Source organism: Passer domesticus, chromosome Z (genome assembly GCF_036417665.1).
Source record: "Passer domesticus isolate bPasDom1 chromosome Z, bPasDom1.hap1, whole genome shotgun sequence".
Lineage (NCBI taxonomy): Eukaryota > Metazoa > Chordata > Aves > Passeriformes > Passeridae > Passer > Passer domesticus.
In genome coordinates this window covers 13,230,725-13,257,112 of record NC_087512.1, presented here as the reverse complement: position 1 = coordinate 13,257,112, position 26,388 = coordinate 13,230,725, and the positions used below count along the sequence as shown (strand labels likewise).

General features: G+C 38.3%; 2 long non-coding RNA genes across 4 annotated transcripts; one reads left to right on the top strand and one right to left on the bottom strand.

Moving 5' to 3' along the window:
* Window positions 1–4,577: 4,577 nt before the first annotated feature.
* Window positions 4,578–12,573, bottom strand: LOC135290363 (uncharacterized). The gene is made up of 3 exons (XR_010353137.1): window positions 12,310–12,573; window positions 6,289–6,402; window positions 4,578–4,819 (listed from the first exon to the last, which is right to left on the bottom strand). It is a non-coding gene; the product is annotated as an uncharacterized LOC135290363 (long non-coding RNA).
* On the top strand, window positions 11,588–25,083 carry LOC135290364 (uncharacterized). Of its 3 annotated transcripts, XR_010353139.1 has the most exons (4): window positions 11,588–11,878; window positions 20,341–20,437; window positions 22,505–22,611; window positions 24,962–25,050. It is a non-coding gene; the product is annotated as an uncharacterized LOC135290364 (long non-coding RNA). The 3 variants fall into 3 exon arrangements; XR_010353140.1 differs by lacking the exon at window positions 11,588–11,878 and having other exon boundaries at window positions 20,149–20,437; window positions 24,966–25,083; XR_010353138.1 differs by lacking the exon at window positions 11,588–11,878 and having other exon boundaries at window positions 20,149–20,437.
* Window positions 25,084–26,388: the final 1,305 nt, after the last annotated feature.

Here is a 26,388-nt window from a genome sequence, read left to right as displayed (position 1 = left end):
AGATTGAAGTTACAGATGTATTTGGTTGCTGTAGTCAAATAACAAATATAAAAAGCTGGTGTTTTTGAGGAATTTTTTAGGATATCTGTGTGTGTAGGCAGTGCATGGATCATCTGAATTCCTTTGCCAGGCCAAGGTGCCAACATCAGCTAATGTTCTAACTTAGCTGGTCTGGAGACACCGGTTAAAAGAATAAGTGATCAGTTCAGATCCCTAATCTTTCAATAAACAGCACTGGTTTTCATCTGCAATTCTGCTGGAAACTGAGGGAAGGAAAGAGAGTATTAAAATTATTTAGCAGCAGACTGCCAAGGAAAGGAAACTGTTGAAAAAGAAAAATAAAAAGACCCCAGAAACTGAATACAGAGAATAAGTAAAATATTGGTGTGTACAAAACAAGAAGGATATATGCATATTGAAAATAACAATTGTTGAAATTACTGAGAGGCTCAATTAGTTATATACAATTTTCTCTGCTAGAAACACTTACCTAGTGCTTGACCCATGTTCAACTTTATCCATGGAGAGAATTTCTAACCCTACAGATTTCAGTATGCTCAATATGCCAGTTTTCAGCAGAAGCATTTCAGTCTTTAGTTGGGATAATATTTTGAACAGAAACATTTTGCAGTTCAAGTTCTTAGAGCATTGTGGTCCATCCTGGACCAGTTATGTGGAGAAAAAGACGGTGGAGGGGAGGCAGGAAGTCTGGAATACCTACTGCATTTGACGAGTTTTTGATTAATTCCTATCACTGTACCAAGAAAAAAAATAGAATGTTGTGATCATACTATCTCTCATAACAAAATGCAAGATTTGAGACTACAGGAAAACATGTAGAGAGCCATAACAGGTTAATTTCTAATTTACAAGAAAAAATATAGCATACCTTAATATTTCTCAATTTGTGACTCCTGCATGGGAAGTCATTGAGTTCCTTACCTCCCAGAGCAGTTTGCCAAAGGACTTTTCACAAATAAACAATTCAAGTTTTCTAAAATTAACTTGTAAGAACCTATTTTAGTTCCCACAGCTATGTCACCATGTAAACTCAGTCTTGTATTCTAAGCAAAGGAATGCAATTCATGCAAATAAGGCATGTTAGAAATTAAGTTTGAAAAGCAAAAAATAAGATTTATAAAATAATTCCTGGGAAGACTGGGAGTTTCACACTTCTATGCTATAACAGCCTTCAATTCTATCTTGATCTTTTAACCTGTCCCATATGCTGGGCAAGAGCAGAATTATTTCTTTTCCCCTATAAAACTCCATTAAGCTCAAGCTAAAAAAGAAAGTAATTGCATTATTTGTATTTTTTCATAAGACATCTTTCTGCTTTTGCTATTAGTTAGAATCTAATAAAAGTGTTAGGAACCACTAACTGATTTAAGCCTCTTGAATATGATGAGACAGGTTTAGCCACCATTGCATCTACACCAAATGCAGATCCTACACCAGGGATTGCATTGATTTGCTTTGGAACACCAGGTCTTTGACCAGACCTCCCTGTTTAGCCTGTTAAATTCAAGCCTTCAGCTGTGTGTGAATATCTCCCATATCTCCCTTGTCCCTGGAGGCCAACAGAACCCCTGCACTCAGCTGGGGGAAGGGAGGGAAAGGCTTGTTTTGTTGTTGTTCTATGAAACAAAATAATCTGTGAGAACAGTGTGGTATGAAGTTATCAGCTCAGATCTGCTTCTAACATGGCTAAAGGTTCCCCACTCCCTCATAAACCATTTACATAAGAGCTGTTTATGACTTCTCAGCATAGCACATAAACCACTTCAAGCCACAGCTCAGCCATTAGACCTTACCTCAGCTCAGCAGGTCTGGTCAAAGCAGCACCTGGCAATGGGTTTCAGAGGAAAATGGGGCCTCTGTAAGACACAGTGGTAATTTGGTAGTTTCACTCAGGTTTAGTGCTGGCTTCCTCCCACAGGACAGACAAAAGGGTGCTGTGCTAATTTAGATGCTCAGGTAGGAAATAAAAACCACACTTTCATCATAAGTGAACAAGAAAAACTCTGTGACTCTCCCCCTTCCTTGCAGTCTCTCATTCAGCACAACAAAAGGGGCTGCTTTCAGAAATCAAGCACCATTTCATTTCTAAAACTTCTATTTTCTTGAAGCTTATGTGTGTGTATGCACACACAAATCTCTCCTTGGGGACAGACTATAAGTCCCAAAGCACAGCAGCAAAACTTCAATAATCTTCAATAACCTTTGTCAAACCTAAACCTGAGAGACTGCTTAGTGCCGGAAAACAGCAAATACTACCAACAACTCAGCGATGAGCAGATCTGCAACACTGTCTGACAGAAACAATATTGGCTCTCTCATGCAGCCCAGGAGAGGAACCAGAAAGAAGCCAGAAAGGAAGGGTCATACCAGCAGGAAGATCACATTCTCTCATAAGCATAAGAATCAAAAAAGGATTTCTGCAGATTTTCTCTGTGGCATGCTGAAGCCCGGCCTGCGTCCCTTGCAGTGGGCAGAACAGCATCCAGGTTTTTCTCTGTGCTAGATGTACACAGGAGACTGCTATCACTTCCCAGCTCATAAATCCCGTGACCACAGGGCAAGGCCCTGCTGGCTGGGCTGTAGGCAAATGGTGCATCACTGAAACCTGAATTCAGGGAGGCAAGGATTCCATCCTCCCATCCAGCACTTCAGACAGCAAGTCCCCATGGACATGGCCGTCATGGTGCTGAAGGAGAACCAGCACACAGGATCTTGCAGAGAGCTTGTCATCAGTAAGAGGAAGGAGAGAGATGGTCCAAAGAGGTTTTTCCACACCTGTCTCAGAAAACGTGCAGCAGCTGCTCTGGTACCTCTATATGGGATGGCACCCTGTGGAATATCATTCAGAGTCCAGTCAGGATCTAGGAAATAACAGCATACTCTTTTAAGACCTTTGCAGAAACACTGTGTTGTACAGTCCTTAATCTAGTTCATTTCAGGGTACCTCCAGAGATTTTCTAGAAGATTTTTCCAGCACTAACCAGTGCCTAATTTTCCTGGGGTTTTTCTCTGCAGTTCAAGGGCAGAGTGGCCAAGTATGTTCACAATAGTACAAGTGCAAGTTAAAGTCTTGCTTTGGATGTGAACAAAGTGTATCCCGGGCCAGGCCTGGCATGACTCTTTATTAGGCTGCTGACCTCATTTTCCTTAATGTATCCATTTATCCAAAGAGCCTACTTCTGGCCAGGGTTAAAGAGTCAGGCCCTGACAAGTATTTGCTGTAATTGTTAACAGAGCTCTTGACACAATTTTGGGCTAAGCTGGCCAGCATTGTCACAGCACTTTAGGGAAGGGGTGAAGTTTTGTTCTTGTGCTGACAGGCAGTACACACAAGGATACTGTGGTTTTCTGGTGCTATGTACATGGACAGGGACTGCATGTGCTCATATTCTTATACACAAGATGGAGTTCAAGCCCACTGCAATTTATTGCTTAGGATGTAAGAGGTAAAATGAGTAAGAGGTAGAATGAGTGACTTTGCCCTGATTTTTCCTCTCCTCATCTCCTATAAGTCCATATTTTCCTCTTCCTCCTCATAATTTTTTTTTCTGTTTTCAAATCTTCCTCCCTAGTAGGTTTTAACATTAAAAAAAGTTCATGCTCCTCATAAAAGTAAAATTAAAAAAGTCCATTTCCTTCTCGGTTTTGTCTTTGGACTGACTGCTTGACCTGATTGCACCTGATCCTCTCCATTCTACAATTAGTTACTAACATCATGATCCTCACCACCTTATTATGTTTATTTGGTAGGGCTAAATTCACCAGCAACTGGGTTATCATGATTTTCTTTCCTGTGGACCTGTCAGTGTAAAACTGTCAACATTCTCTTACTTTAAGAAAATGCATACTTTCCTGGGATGTAATGTAAGGATTTCTTTCTGCCCTTGTCAATCCTGTTCTCCAACATCTGTCTTGCAACTTTTGTATACAGTCAGTGCTTGGATAACAGTACAAAATCTTTCCTGAATAAATGGTATAAATTTAATGGTTGATGAGGTAGATTCCTCTAAGCCATATCTTAAACAATATTCTCATCCCAATCAGCAGAATGTCCTACCTGAGGCTTCTGTTCACCTCTGTTTTATTTGAGCACAGATGGCCTTTTTCAGTACTGGCAGAAATTTACTGGATCTGACATGCAATGGAACAACAGTGACATCCATTGGCTAAAGTAAATCCGTGCTCAAACTCTTCATTACACAAGAATTATTTCAGTGGAAAGTGTATTTGACATAAGTTATCCTTTTACATTTTTATATGATCAATATTTGACAATGTTTAGAAGTATCACAAAAGTTAAGTTTCACATTTTTCCCTCAGGTATTTCCTGAGAAGTGATTAGTAATGTTTTCTTGCCTGGGAAAAACACCCACTGACTGCCAGACATCTGTAAATTAAGAGAACTCTTTATTTCAACACTGCAACACTGCAACTCAAACTTTATTTCAACTCTTTATTGCAACACTGAAACCTTAAAAGCTCAAGAAAATACCAAAGATATCTGAAATTATATGTGAGGTGCATATAAAATTATTTGTGGTCTTTCTAGCTGTGTGGGTTCTAACTGTCCAAAGTTAGAACCACACTTTTTCTTTTTTCTCTTCTCCTTGGGTTTTTTTTTTTCTCTTGCTTTCACCAGAAGACATTTTCCTTAGTAGCTTCAGTTACTTTTATTTTTCAATCAGTTATATATCAGCCAACAACATCCTCCACCATCTATCTTCCTCTTCCTCATGCCTCAACCTTGGTGTCATCAGCCACTTTTGTCAGTAGCAACAGTAGCAATATCTTTTTTCCCCTATAGGATATTAATATACCTCAGGGTTAAAATATGAAATGAAATTGTGACTCCTCACTGAGTCATAGTCAAGAGTTAAGATCAATTAAAATCTAATTCTTAATCTACCTACACTAAGAAGCTAGAAAGCAGCAAACATAAGTAAATGTTGCAGACTACTGTGTCAGATACTTTTCAGAGGTTCAGTGACACATCTTTGTTATTGATCAAAGCCTTCACTAAAGCAGAAGAAATTACATTTGTTTTGCAGTATCTTTTTTCCAGAATCCTGCACTGATTGGTGGAATGACATCATTCTTTTTTGTTGTCTAAGGCTCCATCATTACTCTACTTATTATCTTGTAGGCTCAAATTATCCTAGCTGACCTGTTAACCTCTCCCAGGGTTTGATGCAACACTAACTTTTTATTCCTCTTCTTTGGAAATTCCATGCTCTTCCAAGATTTACAGAAAATTAAGAAATTAAGAGCAACATCTCACAGAGTTTTCTGGGCAGCTTTTATCAATTCCTTCCATACAATTGTATTTCCCATGGAAATATCTTTGGTTTTCTTTTTTATTGATTATTATTATTATTATTATTATTATTATTATTATTATTATTATTATTATTTTAAAGGTTTTTCTCTTTGTTTTTAATAGGAGAGAGAAATCTTTATAGTAGCTGCACTTCAGTATTCCACAAATAAAAATTTAAATAAAATTTAAATAAAAATTGTACCATCAGTCAGGTAGTAAGTTAACTCCATTGTTTGGTCTCTGGTTAATGAACACGATTCTTGATCACAGCTTATTGTACAGTTTTGAGCAGGTAGTTCATGCCTGAGTACTGCTAAACTCTACTTGGGAGAAGGAGAACCTGTGCCATTCAAGTCCTTTACTGTGTGACTCTGAGTTTGATCTATTTCAGGAGCATCTTGTATGGAAATCTATGATGACAACTGCATGATAGAGACAACAAATCACCTGAAAATATTATTCTGAGAATTTTTAGGGGTAATATATTGTATAAAATGACAAAATAAATTCTCTTTGCAACTTTCCCTTTTAGTAATTTTTTAATTTCAAAGTTTATGAGTTTATAATGATTTTGTTATTTATCGTTGATAATCTTTTTACAGACAAGTTTTCCCACTAATACCTTGTAGCAGTGAAGGTAAAGAAAATGCAAAACTATTCTTGCAGCTATTCCAGCTTCTGTTCCAGTGTTGGCCTTATTCCCCACAGTGGAACAGAAGGATTGAGTTGCTGAATTCTTAAAAGAAAATCATTGCAGTTCTTATTTTTGCTAAGTCATTGCTGGAATTTACTGCTTTAGCTTTTATTTTCATAAGAATTTTTACTGCTTCTTTCCCAGTATTTTTTGAGAAAGTGATACCTGCTTTATCTTGCAATCATTCTTTTCTTCTTCCCCCTCAATATACAAAATTAAATGCTATCTTATTTACTCAAGTGTAGTAGTGGTTTACCTTGAAACTGGCAATAGCAGCTGAGGTTTGTGTGGGGCTCCATTGCTCAATAAATAGCACAACATATTTATCTGAAGTAAGAGAGATGGTGTAAGACTTGCTGAGAAACTCAAGCTGAACAAAAAAAAATTTGGATATTATTTATAAAAGCATCTAGGACACTCTTATTTTTAACATAGAATTTTAGATTTTTTTTTTTCTCTTGTATTTGATTCTAACACCATGCTGTGAGTTTCAAGCAGACAATTAATGATTTCCCACTTGAAGCCTGTCAACAGCTCATGTGTGGTAAGCAAGTTCAGCTAAATTAAAAAAAGTGGAAAGCAGCCTGTGTGAAAAGCTCCATTATGCCAAAACGACCTAGTGGATATGAAATAAACATTCTATTCACTCAGTTCACACAGATGAGACTGAAGGCCTAACTCTATTAAACAGAAGGTTTGAAGAAAGTGATAAAGAAGAAGCACAGAAACAAATTAAAATTTAAATACTTACTGCTTTCATTTTGGAAATATTTTTCTTTTCTAGAGAACTGTATTAAAGTGTTTGTCATTTTTAATGGAAATCTGGAAATTTAAAACAAATACCTGGATGTCTGTAGAGACAGGATGAAGCACTTTGAGATGTGGCTTAGGAGTACAAAACCTACAGGAACAGTTCATGGATCCCACCTCTTTTCCTTCGGAAAATACTGACAGCTATTCAAAACAAGATAGCCTGTTCTGCCCAAACCTGTTTGTTTAGATCTACATGTATCACGGCTAGTGTCAGTTAGAAGGGTAGCAGAAAGTGTAAAAGAAACTTGCAGACTTTCCCATTGCCATTTTAGCTCAACAGACACACACAAATAGTGCAGCACTATTTGTATGACTGTCTTCCTTATGAAGTGGACTGCAGTGAATGTTGATTTAAAACTGTCAGTGAGAGCATGACTCTGAGAGGGATAAATGATGAGCAATGTCCTCGTGCTGACCACATACAAACTGCCCTGATGACACTTGAACCTGGTGTGAACCTGGATGTGACTGAGGAGGTTTACAAAGTACAAACATACTGGAAGGGAAATCACTGTCATAGTACCTCCTCTGGAACTTATTTAATTGGCACCAAAAATCAGCAGGCTGCTTGATTAAGGAAACAATATTCCAGTCAAAGGTCATCCTTCAGATAAATCTTATAATCATTCTGATCAAAGCTGAATCATTCTAGCTTTGCATCTTCACTTGAGAATGCACATTAGTAACGCACCTAAGGCATGTTGCAGCGAAAGATAAGTGCTGTGGGCCACAAGAGCTCTGTGGGTCTACTTGCACAAAGATTTTTCCCATGTTCAACAAAACCTGCAGAGACCCAGCAGGCAGAACATTTTCATGCAGTCCTGTGTTGTACCCTCCTTTGCAAGTGCAGACAAAGACTTCCCCAGACTCCAGCACCATCAGATTTAAGAGGAGATAAGTGTGTCCTTAGGAACTTGAGCAGGAATGCTTTTCTGAATCAGAGCCAGAGACAGCATCCAATATCTCCAAGGAATATGAGGAAACTCTCCTAGTTAAGAAAAATGTGCTTTTAAGTGATTTTTAATTTCCCTGATGCTTTCTTTCACTCATCTATTTTCTACTTAGCAGGATATCAGAATGAGAACAAGATTTTTATTTAATGTGCTCATCTGATCCCTCTGATTTCTCAGACTACATCACTAATCTCTGGTATGAGGAAAAACAATAACTTTTCCAGCAACGGGATATGCTATTAAAGATAAGCTCGTGCAACAGAGCAAGAGAAAAATACAGATATTTTCTAAACTACATGCCTAAAAGGTGGGAACAAGCATCCTGATCAAAAGTACATATAAAAGTAATGTTTTATTATCTGTCTTTAACTGAAGCAATTACAGCAAGTGTTTAACACTCTCTGTAGCTACACATTTAAAAGCTCACACAATACATGGCATTGATTTACTTGTTCTGCCCTTCTTACATAGGAGGATGCTAAAGGCAGGATCTCTATTTTTTCTGTACACCTCCTTTTGCCCTATCTTTGCAATGCTCCCTAAAACATGAGGGAGTGTCTTTACTAGAATAATGAAACCAAATATCCTTAATCTGTTTAATAATTATATATATACCACTGAGGAAAAAAAAAATATGGCTGAGAAGTCTGAAGCAATTAACAGAACAAAATCTGGTACACAATAAACTTCTGAAATTAGGAACCAAGCATCATTATCTCATTGTTATTGCGTACCAGTATATCTATGAACACAGAACCTCATTGAGACTCTTGAGATCAACAGAAAAACTTCTTGAACAGATCAGCAGATAATGAAACAGGCTTTGGGGCACTGGCAAAGCTGAACAGAACCAAGCATCTATAACTGTCTTCAGTCCAGATCCTCAAACACCATCTAGGAACAAAATTCCTACCAGATCCCTGGGAATGAGGAATCTGAGGAGGCAATATCCTGAAAAACTTTCTGATCCAAGGCACAGATAATTTAATCTGTCAGGGAAGAGAAGAGGACTTCAGAAATCTAGAAGCATAGGGCCTGCAGGACAGGCTATCTAGCGGTCTGAGCTTTCAGCTGCAGAGGGCACAAACAAGAATCTCCCTTTAGCTCAAGGGCACACTTTTCATTCTCCATTGTTTATCACTTTGCTAGTTCATCATCACCAGTCACTTGCCTTTGGAGAACTAGGCTTGGGGACTTCCACATTATGGGACTATGAAAGAGCTCAGAGCCATTTCATTTCATATGGTGAGAGAATGAGTAAGAGTAAGTACTTCAAGAAAAAAATGGAAAATAAAAAGGAAAAGTACTCCTCTCCTTCGTATATCCTCCAGCTTTGCAGCAATTTATGACCAGGAGAAATCTGCATTTATGACTTCAGGGAAGTCGTAGATAGTCCACATTAAAGTGAGTAATGTCTCTAAAGACTGACTTTTTTGCTTTCAAAACTTCCTGTCTTGTGAAGCCCTGCAGTGTACTCATAGGTGTGATGTAAAGACCACTTCTTTGTTGTGAGCTTGTTGCCGTATCTTGAAGACTATTCTTGAGCTGTGAGAAGCAGAAAGAAATTGCAAGAGGTAGCCTGAGAAAGGTGAATTGGCTTCATTATCTTCATTACGTTCTTCATTAGCTGTGATGGATGCACTCCTGTTTGAACTAACTACACTTTGGTCCAAGCAGGTGTTCAGCAAGTAGGCCAGATCAATATCAATCCTATTGTGTGAGGTTATCATCAACAATGTAGCACCAAAACAAAAAGTTTTGTTGGAGATTGGACTGATAAATGGATGAAATGGCATTAACACAGCAGAAAATCTTACTGCAAATCAAGCCCTTTATGCCATAAATGCCTGCACCATGAGGCCCTGTTGACCTGGCTGCATGGCAGTGATCTCCCCATGAGCAGAGACATCACTCATGACTATGTCCCAAGGCTGAGATGCCTTACATGACACCAGACTTCAGTGGGTTGCTAAGTGACATTTTTGTGCATGTATATCACATTTTAAATGTGTAGAGTATTACATTATAATATTTGAATTCAAATTTAAAATGCAGTGAATAGTAGAGTACTGACCACCAAAAAACTGCACTTATTAAATGTTTTGTATACCTAAATTTACTGATTTGACTGCAGTAAAATACCTACTAGGTCACATCTGAGTGGTCTTTTGCTCCTCTTCAATATTTGCTGCCGTAAAGGAGAAGCCTAGACTCCCTATTGTGTCACTACTGTCTCCATAGCACATATGTCAGCTCAGCAATTTTGTTAATCACACCTCAGATGTTTATTTTTAGAAGGCTTCTTGAAGGACAACTCCTGCAGAGCCCGAAGAAATAAAACCCTGCCATGTTTTACCCTGCCCTCTTCTCCTGCAGCAAAGGCATCCTGCTGCCAAAATGTAACTGCAGCTTCAGCACACTCAGTGTCAGCCACCAGTTAATAAATAGACACAGAGCTGAGCAAATCTTTCACCTAACTCAGCTTTAGATAAACCTGAGCCCTGCACTCAGCATGGCATTTGGCAAGAGATGTCAGGCACACCTCCTATCATCCTATCAAATGCCACTTCCTTGACGTTTCTGTCCCCACAGACAGGTTCTGCTCGTGAGCATACCAGGACAAACACTGTAAGCAAAGACCAGCATCATTTACACTGGCTGAACAAAGATCAAAGTGCTGCCTTCCCACCCACCACCAAAGCAGAGATATGGTGTGGTTTATTTTGTTGGTGTCAAGACTTTGGAGTCAATTAGAGTCATTGCTGTTTACAGATGTCAGAAAAAAAATAAAGGCTGAATGAGAATGTTTGGCAAGATTATAGGAAAGTAGATAATTTTCATACTAATATACCTATGAAGAAGTATGTCTTTATTCCACAAGGAAAGCCCTGTCAGCAGTGTGATGGCTGAAATGATGAAGATACAGATGTTGCTGATGATTACAGAATGATGTGACCACAAAGATGGAAAGAAGGTCGGTTACACAAACCCAAGGGAGTTCAAAAAGGGCAAGGAATTGAAAGCGCTTTGTGCATGTTTACTCATACAGAACATTTTTAAGGAAAAAGTCATTCAACAGCAGATAAACTACAAGTTCTGTCAGTGGAAAGCTATTTTTTTTTCCAAGCCTGTTTCTTCTCCTACTTCAGTTGCACAACCAGTAATAGTAGAAAGGTTTTAGTAGTGTCATGGTTTGAGGCTGGTACAATGCCAGTGCCCCCATGAAAATACACTTTCCCTAGTGGCTTCTGTGAGATGTGATCAGGAACAGAGCAAAGCAGGCTCCAACTTAGGAAAAAAGGAAACAACTTCATTAACTACAGCATCTAAAAAAGAACAGAAACAAATCTAAGAGTGAAAACCCTCCTCCTCCCCGCTTTTTTCCTCCACAGCATGAAATGACACCACAGATTTCCACACCATCACCATCTCTCAGATAATCAACTTTTGAGTCCATCACCACCCCTTAGATAATCGACTCTCAAGTCCATCAGGGAGAGAGGAGCCTCCCCTTGCACCATAGGCTTCCCCCCGGAAACACAATTTAAACCTCTTGTGTTTCCGTGTCATTCATGGCACTGCCTGGAGAACATCGGCCCTCGTGACTTCCCGCCCCATGTCCACTGCTCTCACCATTGCACATGGACCAGGACTGCCTTTAGGGTTCCCCTTTTAAGGATGCTCCACCCAGTTCCAAAAGCAGCAGTCTCTCAGCTTTGGGACACCAGTTTCCCCCAAATTTCACCCCCTGGGTTCGAGGGCCCTCATGAACAGAGATCTTCCTCTGAAGACAGAGGGCATCCCACACCCTCCTCAGCCATCTCTGTTCTCGCCACTGCTTCACTGCACTCTCTTTGGCTTCAAGGCATTGCCTCCCACTAAATGCAGTCTCTGTGTCACAGGAAAAACATGGATCTGTCCACGGCCATACAAGAGTCCAGCTCAAGGCCACTCCGTCATCTCCTCCCACCTAGGATTCTTCTCACCATTTCTGACATCTCTCACTCGTACACACTTTCATCACACTTGCCCACTGCTTCATCTCTCTCTCCTCATTCAGATTCAGGAGGATCAGTGTTTGTAAGGTTTCCATTATTCTAGAAAGGGGTTAAAATCTTCGCCTCTGTCTGCCCAGAACTCCCACAGCAGCTGGGCATTTTTTTCCCTTCACATCCCCCACTTTTCCTTCTGGCTGGCCGCGCTGCCAGTCCATGATATTGAATTCCAAGGCAGCACAGGCACTGGCTCCCTCTCTCTATCTCCTGGGGGGTAGGGGGGGGGTGGGGGACGATGCTTCTTGCAAGGCCTTCACCCCCTTCTTCCATCTTGCAAGGCCTTCATCCCCTCCTCTGCCCGAGGCTCCGGACTACCTCACCTGGCCACATGGCTTCCCTCCCCACCCAGCCCCAGCTGGGCAGAGGAGCTCTGAGCTCCTTCACAGACCCGAAACCAAGAGAGAGTTCTGGAAGTTCTTGCTTTCAAACCCCAGTGTTCTCAGAGGCGGTCCATACCTTCAGTGGCCAAACCAGGTGCCAGTGTTCAAATCCAAGCACTGACTGGTTTGACCACAACCTCCCAAAAAACTCACTTCCTTCTTAACCTACAACAAGGATATTGGCATTAGGGCTTCAAAGAGTAAGTGAAAAAAGTTCTTCCACTGATGTCAGAGGTTAAAGATTTAGTTCACAAGGTGATAGTACTGGCCAGGTTCTTTGCCTTTGCAACTTCACCAACAGGCCTTCATGTGTCTGTCCATGCTCCCATCCTCTGCTCATGTGAACTCTTTCACCCACACACTGAGTGGAGGAACTGATTAAGACATCCATTCAGCAATAACTATTTTCCTGGCAATTTCTCAGTTTATTATTTGAGGGAAAGCACCTCAACCCTCAGCAGCATGAGGGTTAAATCTTACACAACTGTAAAGGTAACACTTCCTTTAGAGAAAGCATCTCACTTTAACTTCAACCCAACAAACTTCAGCCTTGTTATGTGAAGTGCAGCAGAAGACTAATGACTAAAAGTTACATTGTGGGAAACATAAATATTGAGAAATCAAGTTCCAATCAGGCTTTCATTAAATGTTAAGCAGAAAATTGTTCTTCAACTTTAAAGGAAAAAAAAAAAACACACAAAGGGGGAACTGTGATCACTATCAATCCTATTTCCACAGAGTAAAAGGGATGATTCTCTCAACTCGGAGTAAACAAAGTGAATACATTCACTATAAAATTATTGACACTGGCACACAGAAGCCTATTGAAGCCTTCCTACTTTTGAAGCAGAATTTAACCTCAAAGTAGTAACTCAAAATAGTTACTCATAGTAGTAATATATATCAATCTGGACTCAATCAATAGTGAGAAAAAAAATCTTCCTATGAACTTTGGTGGTACAATACATGGGAAGAGGGAAAAGTTATGAAGGCACTTAAACTTTATTAGCAGCCAAAAGCAAGTATCATCTGTAGAAATGTAATGGCGTACAATGAAAACAGAAACATACCAAGAGTCTGAAATACTAGTGAAGGGTCTCTGAATGTTTCTTTAGATGCTATTGATTTAGGACTAGGACATTTTAAAATTTATTTACCTTTAACTATCTCACAGAAATTCAAGAAGAACATTAGGACACAAAAATGTTTAAAAGAACAGAATTGCCCTTGACAAGACAAGCAACATGGGATGTTTCACACAAGAGTTATTTGAAAGGGAAACTGTTATGGACATGTAGCACACGAGGTCTGAACTCAGCACAAGCCAGATAAGCATAGGGACATTCAGTCATTGAGACAACCAGTTTCCCCATAAGAAATATTTTTGCTATTTCTTACTGGAATTTACTCCCCACCCTAGTAGCCCAGTAAATACCGTTATTACTTGAGCATTAGGGCACATTGCCAGGCCAACTTTCCCAGGCTTTTTCCTAAGAGAGTTCCTGCTCTCTGTGTGCTAACACGCAGAAGATAAAGTGTTTCTGCTTAAAATAATTAATAACAAGGTGTTTTTATTATTATTGTTCTAAAGCCTAAACCTATCAAAGCAAAGTCAGGAGTGGATTTGTTTCTTTTAATCTAAGAAAGATTTACTTAAACAGATGCTGAAGAATGTTGTTCTCCATAGAGTTTATACAAGAGGTCAGACTACATGATAGTCAACCATCACGACTTCTGCTTTTACAAACCACGAAGAGCCATATCACACTTACTGCTAACATCCATGATGGATAGAGTAGAAAGTTACTGCCCAAATGCTTGATTACAAGAACATAAATTACCTTGAACCCTGATGCTTTGCTTTGCTGCTCGCACCCTACCCCATTCCCAGTTAGATTGTATTCACATGAATATTAACTACATAAATTATTCCATTGTGAGCTCTCATAAATTATTCCCTTGTGTTACCCATGACAGGGCCATGTAACTCAGCAGGAAAATTCTCTATCCACAGTCAACACTGACAAATTAAATATGTTATTTATTCAAATACACAAAAGCCCTCAACAAACAAAGAACCCCATAAATCCCCCAGTATTTTTTTTAAGCCTTGCTTAGAAAACTGATTGAATGTGTGCCTGTTCCATTATTTTATGCACCAACAGAAACTAGAGAACATATATTAGCAAACTTGTAGCAAAAATATCTTGCTGTCAGTCTCCGGAGTAAAATCCCACCATAATGAGATGTATTACCTTCAGGGCCAGCCTTCAGAATGTCAGAGTCTATTAATTTTTTGGCAGTTAACAGCACACTTTGTAATTCATCCATTATGTACAAACTAAATTCTGATCTAGAGAGAAATTGGGCCTGAGAAAAACAATTCCTGGGAATGTCCATCTGAAATACATTAAAAGTATGACTTAAATAGTTTATCCTCACTGGATACTAGCATTTCTAGATGCACTGCTCTCAACTCAGACTGCTGTGAAACTTGCCATGCTGATTTAATCACTTTGCTCCTGTGTGATCTGTTGAAGACATTGCATCATCTCTCACTGCCCTTTGAAGGAATGCAATGTAGCAAGATCTTTCAGGAACCCTTCCAGACATATTCTACTGACTCAGATCTGACCATTAAGTAACCATCCAGGTTACGGATAAAGGGCAGTAATTGCCTTTAGAATCACTGAATTTTTTTTTTACAAAATCAATTTCAGAAGCTGAATGTGCTTGAATATTTGTTGGTTTTGGTAATTATGTCCCCTTTTAATAATAGTATAATATGGAAGTTGATAAATTTGTTAAAGAGTCTAAATAAAATACTTTGTTACAATTAAGATTAGTAACTGTCTTTTCTCTTTTAACCTATCCTCCAAAGGACCTTGTAAAGCACTGAATTTAGTAGGAAGTTTTAAATTTGAAAAATTTTTGAAATCAACTATCATCTCGAGTATGACTTAGGGTGAAATGCTAAATTACATTGTGTCTAAATAGAAATTTACTAGGATTGTCTGTGACAAACTCTTGTAGCTCACCTGAATTATTTATTTTCCAGCCTAGGCTTTTGGAAGCAGCCATGATTTTGCCTGTAATTTTATAAAAATGCAAGTGAATAACATGGATTACAATTTAATTACGAAGGGTACTAGTCCTTGTGGCCCATGCTGAAATTCTCTCTCTTGGCTATTTCACATTGCTGGAAAGCAAACTATAGAAATTCTTACAGTTTATTCTCATTACAATCTTTTGGTCCAAAGACCTGAGGTCTGCAGTTTCACGCTAGAAATTTTTCCCAGTTCTCTGCCGACTCACTGATTCATACTGAATCACAGCCAGCGGTTCCAATCGGTTTTTGTATTTTGTATACATTTTCTTTGAGTCCTTTTTCAAGCATTCTATACAAAGAAACTATCAACTACTACATGAGAACATGGCCTAGATGTGCACTTTTCTTACCTGTTGTCATTTATTTCCTTTCTGGAGAACAGGCTGATTTGAATGAATGAAAAATTTTGTATCTTAATTCTGATACAAGAAAATATGTCCTGTCTTTTCCCCCCCCCCCCCTTTTTTTTTTTAGACCCTATCCCATCAACTGTGCTGAAAAAACATAGTGGGATGTCAATACTTTTTGTGAAAAAAACTTGGAGGTTGAATGTTTATACAAAGAGTGGCTTCAGCAACAAACAGAACCAGACAAGGCTTTCTGCAGAGCATCATTACCTAGGCAATCAACTCCCCAGTCTCTCCACTTGTCTTCCCAAGTAGGTCCTACCAGATGTGCCAAACTGTGAGGAGTGAGGAATCCATGTTTTTTAGAAGTTCACAGCAGAGGTAACAAAAGGGTAAAAAACATACTTCCAAAAGTTTTGCAGCCTCAGCCTCATGGGATTTTGGTTAAAAGGCTCTCCACATTCTTTGCTTTCTTCTCTTCAAATGAGTGCAGGAGAAAATCTGTGAGACAAAAAGATCACATGGTTGATAACATTGGCTTTTATGGACATGTTCTACTGGTGGGGTGTTCACTGCTCATGAACATCCACATTTTGTGTTCTGCCAATGAATTCACCTGGAAATGTTGAAGAATCTAAGCTGCAGCAGGTGACATAAGCAAGTTTGTCCAGATATTAGATCTGAATTTCCTTCCTTTCTTGTACTTGAGAGAAAAAGAGCTTGCTGTTTCTGATAATATTTGTAAGCTATCTACTTTGGAAAATAAAGAGTTTCCTTTGAGATTTGGTCTTTTAGTGTATTCCCAGTTCTCTTCTGCCACATTAACCCTACTGCATCAAACACAGTATTTGCAACACCACATGACTCTCTGATGTCATGCTTTACGTCACCATCACTCACTTCAATGTTGTTTATCAAAGTCATAGTAAAGGAGGAGACAAGGACTAAACTATGAAGATCAGACAGAATGCATATAGAGCTGAATGGAAAGGTACCACCGAGGCACCAGACTGAGCAATTCCCTTTCCTGTCTACCTACCACTACATGAAAATCCACAGGTTTCCAGCCCAGTCGTTTTATCTGTCTAAATTCTTGGCACACATGCATTCACAGAGAGATGGAAAACATAAAGAGGATTCTGTCATGTTACAGACAGCTCAAGGGATGGGAAGTTTAGAAGCCTCTTCCCCATCTTATAGGCATATTAAAAAAAACTGATTTCCACAGACGTGGATCTGTGCCAAAATATATCACTACAGGCAATTACTTAACTATTTCAGGCATAATTCATGTATTTTCACTCTTCTCTTTCCTTCACAGAGATACCTCTTCAATAACTATCTTCCCCTTCTAGCATGGAAATCCATTCCCAGGGAATTAAGAGAAACAAATTACTGCCTATTATGATGTTGCAACTTCTAACCACAGGGTTCAGCATCTAGAAGGAAAGAACAATTATTGGAACATTAGGGCTTAACTAAACATTTCAGTATTTGGCAGGGTATACTCTGAACCAACAAGGAGAGACAGCTATACATATGTGTGCTCACATTAGGTAGATGTAAAATGTAATTGGAAGCAATGTTTAGGAATTCAAATTTCAGTAACATTATACAGAATTTTAGCATAGGTTTTATGATACTAAAATTAAGCAATTCAACTTTTTTTGGTCTTTTTTATCATTTGCTGCTGTTAAAGGATGTGGTAGTATAGAGTTAATGCTTTGCATGGGTCTTCACAAGGGTTCTTGAGATTTTTTGACTAACCAGATCTTTATCATTTGCCCTGAAAACCATGGTCATTGAAAAACAGAAGTGTTGATCCACAGACCACCTGATATCTCCGCACTGAACACAGCAGCTGAAAGCCTAAAATATTGAAGTTATGCAATCCATTTGCAACATTTTGAGGTCAGCCTGCACTCTTGGTCATCCCAGAAATGCCAAACTTCAGAAGGTAATTCAAGTTTTCTGAAGAGAAGGGAGAAACTTCTGATGGAATGAAAACTTTGGTGCCTCTTAAAAACATGGAATGTGTGTCCTTTTGGACACGAAGGGTCAGGACTCTCAGAAAATAAATCAATTTTGAAACCATAGACATTAAGACCACACATGGAATTATCAAAACAGGAGGGCAATTAATCTACATTTACAGCTGTGAAGCTCAACATTGAAAGAATATGTAAATGTAGAAACCTTGTGTTAAATACAACAGATAAAAATCTCATCCCCATCACTGTACTTTTCATGTGTTATCAAGTAAGTTTCTCACCTTTTCAAATTTAACCATCCATGCGGTTACCAGAGATCATTAACCAGCAGCCACTGTTTTGGATCTGAAGAGCAGATGACATTTCTCAGAAGGAGTCACTGGCCCTGCAGCACTGTCGCCCTCTTGGGAGACACAATCCTCTTTCTGAAGCCTGACTCCATGGCATGGAAGATATTTCTAATACCCTCTGCCTTCTTACTATGAAAAACAGGGCTGCTCAGCTCCTGCTTCTCTGACATGGTGTCACAGACAGACTATCATTCAGTCACCACAAACCTGAGGCAGAGCCAACAATACAGTCACACTCCATGCCAAAACCTTTCCTATGTTGCCCATTCAGCAATGGCAAGAAACAGGGCTGAAATCTCACTCATGAGCTGGTCACAGAGCAGGCATTCCTGTGCTGACCACAGCTCACCTTTCTTATTGGAGAAGCTGTACACAGCAGCAGAGCTCCAGAGTCCCACTTGCAGCCTCAGCCTCACACCCTGACCTGGCACACCAGCTCCTCTTCTCTTCCTGACCAAGATCCTGTAAGGGCAAGCCAAAACAGCCTTTCTGGTTTGCCCCACCACATCCTCTTGTCCAAACTGAAAAAAAAATAAATTACTGTAACATCCCTTTTCTGACCTGAAAAGCATTATCTTGCATCCCAAGCTGCGTTAAACAAAGCAGCTCAGCTTCACCACCCACCAATATGATCCTCCTTTTAGATTAGATATCAGGAAGAAATCTTCACTGTGAGGGTGGTGAGGAACAGATTGCTCAGAGAAGGTGTGAATCCCCCATCATTGGAAACATCCAAGATCAGTGTGGACAGGGCTCTGAAAAACCTGCTTGTTGAAGATGTCCTAGCTAATTGTAGGGCTGTTGGACCAGATGACCATTACAATATCCCTTTCAACCTAAATGATTTATGATTTTATATAATCAGCAGTGCATTAAATCAACCAGTCTTAAGTAACACTGACACATCTCTCTCTAATACATGACCAGAATTTTTTGGTGTCTACAGCAGCAAGTGATTAATTGACCATAAACGTCTCAAAACAGAGTGTTTCTGATTAGAGTAATTAAGAAAACAAACAAAATAACTAAAGTATTCAATAAATAACAGCAAGCCATCACTAATGCTGGTTTGCTGTCCCGACTTCGGTTGAAGACTGAGTATGCTATTTCTCCCACACTGCTTCCAGCAGAGATGGTTTATACTAGCTAAAGGACTAGTTAAACCAATTCCCAGGACAGGCATAGCTCTCTGCATTATTTGCCATCAGAAAAATATTCCCAAGAAGCAAAGTTTTAAGCACAGACCACATGTTCCATCAGTTTCATCACTAAAATAGGTGATACTGGGAGAAAATCAGATTTACATGGCTTCAGCTAGCTGCAAACTCTGGAGTCCAGTTTTTCCAAATCTGTTCCTACCTGTTTCAGTGCTCTTGAAGATCAAGGATTTCATTAATTACAGCATTGTTTTTACCCAGGCCTCCCTGGCATGCCATCACTGGTAGTCACTGGTTTGTTCTAAGTAGTCTAAGTGTAGGTGCTAAAAGCACTCCTCTCCTGAGAGCCTAAGATTCTGACCATGGTTTGGGGTGAGTAGAGCACAAAGCAGCTCATTGCTTTCTGGCCCTTCACAAAGTAGCAGGTGAGCCATCTTAATTTAGCATGAGGTCTCTTGGAGAAAACCTTGTCACTACCTTTGGCTTGCCTCAAAGTAGCTCCCTGCAATTTGCAAATGAGAACTAACAACTCAACCTGCATTAAGGCTGAGCTGACACTTTGAGGATGCAATTTCATCAATCTCTTTAAGGTATCTCCACAGATTAATCAGAGCCTTTTTAGAAAGCTGTTCAGAAACACAGAGTTTGTTGGAAGTGTTAGATAAGCAAAGCTTGCAGCACTCCTTGACATTTGTCCATAACATATCTGACCCATTGTCACCCACAACCTAGGATTTGTTTCCTGACATTCTAAGTATTATGCTTCCTTTAAATGGTACTTCTCTGTAAAATGTTTGGTTTCCCTTCTTTTTTTTTTTTTGTTTCCTTGTGGGTATCTCAGACTTTTAACTCAATAAAATTCAGCATTTAAGGAGCTCTTTTAAGGGTATTCCAATATTTTCAAAAAATCTCCTAAGACCTCCTGCCAGCTCAATTATTCTGTGATTTTATTTCTTTTTGGTCATGGACATTTCCATGTCATTTGAGTGTTTTTACTCATGCACTAAGCAACATGACTAACATCTGTCACATATTGTTTGTTTTCTTCTCTTTCCCCCAGGGGAAGAAGGAGGGGAGGGTCTGGTGTTGGCAAAGTGGTTTTCATTTGTTTATTTGTTTGTTTAGCACGCATGTTGCTATGTGTTTACAACAGAAAACACAAGGTCAGAGTAATGCCTTATGGAATCAGAATGGGAGCTGGAATGTCTATAGAGGTCCCCAGGAATCAGAGGAACCCCTAAGACTGCCAGGTAAGCTCTTGCCTCTTTCTTTGTGCAACAGGTGCACAGATGGATATGGTTTTCATTCCTAAACTACTTTGTCTCAGGCTTGGGAAGGCTTTGAATGATAACGCACAGCCCTTAAGCCTGATTCAGAATTCAGCAGAGAACTGGTGTGCAGTGTAAGGGCACATCTGGCACGGTTGTGGTTACGCCTGGCTGGGAAGAGCACCCTTGTGTTCTGAAGGTGCCTGACCACTGATGGTTTCACACACCTGTCCAAGGCTAACCAGGATGAGAAAAGGAAAGGTTCAAAAATTGAACATGACACAGTACATGGCAAATGGAAATACTGTTCCACTAAGACAAAGGAAGGAAAAAGGCCTGTCTATTGCAAGTTGTTCACAGTGATTTTGTCTGTCTAACATCCTGATCACTTACTGGCTCAAGGACAGCTTCAGGAAGTTGCTTTTGCAAATCTCTTATGATATTACAATTGTCTGAGGCTTTCTTTTCTAGTAAAATATTGGTTTTAGCTACTTGCACACTTGCAAAACTTCACCCCTGGGGTCTGAAATTTCCCATATCTATGATAAATATTTTTGCAAAATTTGGCTCACAAAACATTGAATGAGACAAGAAAGAATATATTTTGCCCTTGCTAAAAAGTTGGGCAGCTCATCTGTAAAAAATTCTTGGAACTGTAAAAAGACTGATAAGGACATTGCTAGATGTTATTCAAGACAGATTTGCTTGTTTCTCTGAAAGCACATGGATATTTGAATAATTGCAAGCCACTGAAGAATCTCAATTCACATCAACACGGTTAAAATAAGGTTTTGAAGCTGACCTTGCATTCTTGTCCCACCAGAACAAGCATTCACCATTGCCAAAAGTCAGGAGTATAGGGCTCCCAGCTTCCTTGGGGAAAGAAAAAGAAGCAAAGTTCTTTTGTGCACAGAAGAAACTGGCTTCTTCAATCCTCTTTTCTATAAAAATGGATGAAGGCACTAATTCAAATACCTAAGTAACACTCAAAGGTGCTAAAATAAAAAAAAAAAACTACAGAATTCTTGCGGTTTTACATGGAGACAAGGAGAGAGATGCTGAGAGACACGCAACCTGGCTGAAAATCAGAAAAGCATGAAACGTCCTTGATTCCAGATGACTAACACAGCATTTAGCTTTATGAGAAAAGACATTCTTAATAGGTCTTCATTATCAGGCAATTGTTTTTATACGCTATTTGCCTAAACTTATAACAATTCCAGAGAGATTTTTGAAGGATGATTTTAAGGTTGCTTTCAAATTCTTGGTGGAATTGTTAAAAGTGACTGAATTCACACCATACCACACTGAGTCCTTTCATAAATAAAGGTTTTTGATGAGGTGACATATCCACACATTCCTGCAGATGGTCATTTTGACAATTATTAATCAATTTATTGTGTGCTTGATTAATACTCAACAGGACTTTAAAGAATTGTCATACTTTCAATAAATCTGCATCCACACCAAAATAAAATTAGGGATCCATGGGAAAAATCCTAATTCTGAATTTTTCTTTTATTTCTTCATCATTTCCAAGTAATTCTTCATTGTTATTATTATTACAGTTTGCCATGCCATATTAAGCAACAATAGGGAAGTTATTATCTTTCATTTCCTTTCAACAGAGAGAGAATCCCTTAAAATCCTATCTTTGCCTTTTCCTTCTGTTGGTTTCTCAATAAGAACAGAAGAAAACAAACAGATCAGATTTTTTATCTCTTAAGATTATGGTTCTCACAAGAGCATGTCATTGTCAGTCTTAACCTTGGTAGAAAGGCTATGAGATGTTTCTTAATTTTAATTTATAATTGACAAAAGAAATGTTTTGCTTTTACTGCTACAAATCCATAATGAAACAATTTCTCATTCTTCCATGCATGCAAATGTCTGACTTGAAAAATTATGAAAAGTGTTTTGAGAATAGCATGGGCCAAAATACTCCTTAAGCACCTCAAGCCAGTATTATGAAGACTTTGGATTAAGAAAAGAAAGGAAAACTAGAGTTTTCTCATGTTGCCTGACAAATTTTCGCTTCTTTTTCTGTAGAGCATCTTCAGATAGAACACTTAACAACATTTTAAAGACTAAACAGAAAAAGAAAAGGGAAGTGTCATTTGAAAAGAAAGTGTGTCTTGGGATTCAGGAATGGCCAAGTAAGTTACACAAAGAGGTGAAGGAGCTGCTGGAACTCAGGATGAAAAGAAAATGGAGAGATATAAAATAAAGACCAGGCAGTCAAGAGGTCAGAAGGAAATCCAAGAACAGCCTGTTGTTCTTCTGAGGCTTAGTTTAGAGGCCTCCTGGAATTTAGGACTGGGCTGATGAGACCTCAACTGCTGGACCTTCTCTACTCCTTCAACTTAACAAATACAGCATTGGTAGGAAGGACAGCAAACGACAGACATAGTGATTAAGGTGTGAATTCAACAGAGGTAAAAATAAAAATAATTAAAATTCAACAGAGGATGCTGCTGAATAAGCAGATGTGGTTATGTATGGACTGAGTTACGAATGTCTTTGGTAGCACCTGAAAAGCTTCAATTGTTCTCCAAGGCAGTATCAAAATCATGATTTTAGCTAAAGTTCTCATTTCCAAATCTACAACATGGATATACACCCTGGCACAAGCCATACTGCATGGACCCAAACCATATCACACAGTTTAGCCACACTGTGTTTGTTTCTATGGCTGGTTCCCACTCATTCACTATTTAGGAAAATTTGCGTCTATCATCACTCCAAAGTGATTTTCAGAAGAGTTGTTGTAGGAATTACTTGTAAAATTACCATTTACCTGTTTAATGACTTGTTCCAGTATCCAGTTACCTGAAATGCCTAAAGAAAATGAAGTACAGGCATTTCAAGATTTGCTTTCACAGCCTAGGCTATGCTATGCCCTTTGGTTGAGAATCATCTGGATTCTCCATTCTAAGAAGAATCATGTCATAGGCTATCAAACCACACTGACCTGATTATTCAAAAATCATAAATCAAAAATGAGAACATATTTTTCCTGGCATTTCCTTGAGTTATTGCCACCCTTAAAAATTCCTAATATCACTGAAGCCACATTTGAACTATATCACATTTAAATTTTTAAAAGTAATTAGCAAGTGTGTTTACTGTGGAAATTTTGGAATGTTATTTTTGTCATGTTATTTTACCTTCATAGCATAGAACAAAGGGATGCTAGTCTTTATTGCATATTTGTCCAAAAAAAGTCAAGTTTTTTGTAAAATACTTCAGAGAAACAAACAAATTTTCTCACTTCTAAAGACTTAGAAAAATTATGATTATTTTTATAGTAATAATAATAATAATAATTAGAGAAGATTTAAATACAGTTTTCTGATTTCTCAGCTTTTAACAAAAGTTCTGAGTGAAAGATTTTTTACTTTGTAAAAAATTCATTGTAAGTATTCCCAAGCTTTGGAGGAAAAAATATACAACGCATTATCTGAAACACCATCTCCAAGAGCAATGGAAAGTTACTGACCCGATCAGAAAAAGAAAAACCAAAAAAACAAACCAAAAACATAAATATAACTTGTACAACTGGAAATAGGAAGTACAGGTGTAATACCTCCTTATAGGAAGATGAAAAGAATGGGAAATTTTCCACCATGCTGCTATTACCATGGCTACTTTCTGGGATGCTGTATATTGTATTGGATAAAAAACAATTGGATGAATATAGAAGATGAATATCAGCGCCATGCATTGTGCATGTCTGCACTAATTTTGTACATTTCAAAAATGATTTTAAATAAGAATTTTCAAAACTGAACAATTGCCAAACATTGGTGGAACATGAATAAAACTGCAATCAGCAGAGTCACTAAGGTTTCTTGCATCAGAAATACAAGGGTTTGGAAGAGTAGCCACAGCAGAAGAGATCTTGTTAAACTTGATTTGATATGAAGTGCTGCCAAGGACCCAATTCTGTGTTCCATCTTGCTTTAATTGTAGGTCACGCTTCTGAAAAGACGCAAATTGTCAGCAAGCCAAAGTGTTCTTATTGGCACACTTCACAGTCATGGTTTTTTTTCAGTGCAGGACATACTTAAAAGAGACCATAGAGACATAGGATATCTGCAACAAATATTCTTTTAAAATATTTATGATTTGTAAATTCAGAATTCAGGGTGATATTTTAGTTGCATGCAATGACAGGTGATGATTTTAGAACTATCATTATGACAGCAATATGTTAACATAGCCATGTTTGTATTGCTTCCTACTCCAAAGTAATCTAGCCTTTATTTCACTATCTGCTTAGAAAGCACAGCTTAAAAATATATTGAACATTCTGTCTCTCCTCTGATCTGTATAAACTGCTTCTATACAAACAGTCACACCTAAACCCATGCTTCTCAGTTATCCCTGTCATTTTAAATGTCATGGTAGTGTAAAACACATCTTGTGGCAAACAGAAGAAATATTGTTGGTTTCTTTTGCTTGTACTCACATAACCCGCTTTTAATCCCCTTGGTTTTTTTTCAGAAAGTGAGTAGTCCTATTCATTTCCAAGTGGGACCTCAGTGTGTAAGCCCTTGGAGATCCATGGTAATTAAAAATGCTAAGAAATACTGGTAAGAAAATTTTAAATAAACACTTATACTCTCCATTGTTCCTATTGTCCTAATATGAAAGAGGTCACACTGCAGGCAGAATGATGGTTTATTTGGCTGAGAAGTTAGAAAGCTTGTTCCTACAAAAGAAAAAAATCATCCTTCCCCTTCTTATATTGAATAGAACAAAAGATACTAAAATACATTAAAATAGTTACCTGTATTTTCAAGACACATAATCAGATAAGTATCTGACTGGAAAAACGTGTTCTGTTACAGAGCTGAAACTGCATTTTAACTCCAGCAATACTGCAAAATTGTGTGAAGTACAATCAAATGAAAGACATACATTCATAAAATCAAAAACTTTTCTCTTGCCAGCAAGAGTGGGGCATTACACAGAATTAAATTGCAAGCATTTTTTTTACTAAATTAAAATTTCTTTCTAGTCTAGGGATTATCACATTTTTCAAAATCATTCATCATTACTAAAATCCTGTGGAAATGATTTTGAAGTTTTAATAGTCGGTATGTTCATGAGTTCTACCTGAATAGGACTAAGAGGATGACTATTACAATACAGTCATATTTCGCAGAAAAAAAAAAATTATTGTAGAAGTAATCATGTTAAATCTTCACCTTACAAGGAAGACCTGAGACTTTCTCCTAAAATTATAAATACTTGGTTTGGTGTGCTTATAACTTTATTAAAGTCTGCAATGTAATTATGAGCAATGTAAACAACAATGTTGGATAAAATACAACTTTCTAACTGTATCATCTCTTGCACATATATCAAAATTCCAAGTCAGACACCCTAAAATAATGATCTTTATGTTGTTTTAAATTTGAAGATTAATTTAACATGCCTTACATAATATCTTCAATCTTTTACTTTGCAAAGATTCAGGCCTATGAATTTAAGATACAGTAGTCAAAGGCTGACAATAAATATTGTTTCAGAATCTAAAGTGTCAATTTGAATTCCATTGGAAATGCACACAAAAATGTACTATTTTGACAGGGCCTTCTGTCCCAAAAGACATTCTTTAAGTACTTTCTTCTTCAGAATTATTGACTCTGTGGGTATTTATTCTCTTATATGCCAATGAAACACTAGTAGCTATGCCAAAGAAATGAACCTGAGTGAAGTTTTGATTTCTTTCACACTATTATTCCACTAATATATTGATTCTTCAAATTTACAAAAATCACAAACAAAACTAGGTTGTGGTCATCCAGACCTCTGTAACACCATCAGCTAAGATACCGTGGGACTGTCACAGAGCTTGAAATTCTGTAGAAACACATAACACTACTGACTTGGGATGATTGTGAGAACAAGATGTGGCTATGCAT